Source organism: Austrofundulus limnaeus, unplaced genomic scaffold (assembly GCF_001266775.1).
Source record: "Austrofundulus limnaeus strain Quisiro unplaced genomic scaffold, Austrofundulus_limnaeus-1.0 Scaffold1676, whole genome shotgun sequence".
In the NCBI taxonomy this organism is placed as follows: Eukaryota; Metazoa; Chordata; class Actinopteri; order Cyprinodontiformes; family Rivulidae; genus Austrofundulus; species Austrofundulus limnaeus.
In genome coordinates, this window is record NW_013954078.1 from 6,983 (window position 1) to 7,869 (window position 887).

Here is an 887-nt window from a genome sequence, read left to right on the forward strand (position 1 = left end):
GAATGTGCCAGGACAGACACAATGAGTGTTTCAGGTCACAGAATATAAATTTCTCAGGTCAGAGACTATAAATTTTCTAAAATCTTTAGAAACAGAATTAATCTCATAATGATTTGATGTTTTTCAGTGATTTGTTTGTTTATTTGTATCAAATCTTTTGTTCTCCTGGCTTTTATTGGTAAATGATAGATTTCTGCTGGTCTGTTTGTTGTGTGACCAACACAATCTTTCCCATTTGTTGCCTCAGAGAACCAGAACAACCTGATCAGCTCGATGACGACTAAACTTCTCACTGGACAGGACTGGTCCCATTCTGTGGACCATAGCGAGCTTCACTTCTCCTACCGTGTGGTGTGTGATGAATTCTACCGCGGCACTTCTTGCTCGGCTTACTGTCGGCCCAGAAACGACACCTTCGGTCATTTCAACTGCGACAGCGAGGGAAAGCGCCACTGCCTGGAGGGCTGGAAGGGCGAGTACTGCTCAGACCGTGAGTTTCCCTGGTGGGACAGACCCTCCTGCTCCTCCCTCTGTGTTCATTCTAACATTTGTTAAGTATGGAGGGAGGGCTCGGCAGGAAACAGCCTTCTGACTGTTCATTTTGGCTCATCACACTTCACATTGTCAAGTTGGGCATTTGTGAACGTGGTTATCAGCTGAGGTGGCTGCAGAGGACAAAAAGATCTGAAAGCTTCTGCGTTTACTACTCTGTGTGCTTGAGAGTGTGTTTGGCTGTGAGGCATGTTCCTCGAGAGAGAAACATCGAGAGAGAGATCGGGAGATAGAGAGAGATATATAGGGAGATGTTTATAGGGAGATGTTGAGAGAGATATGTAAAGACAGAGAGAGAGAGAGAGAGAGAGAGAGAGAGAGAGAGAGAGAGAGAG

The 887-nt window shown here is 45.4% G+C and overlaps 1 pseudogene; it reads left to right on the forward strand.

The window, feature by feature from the left end:
* Positions 1 to 247: 247 nt before the first annotated feature.
* LOC106536084 (delta-like protein C pseudogene) lies at positions 248 to 881 on the forward strand (annotated as a pseudogene).
* The last annotated feature ends 6 nt before the right edge of the window (positions 882 to 887 follow it).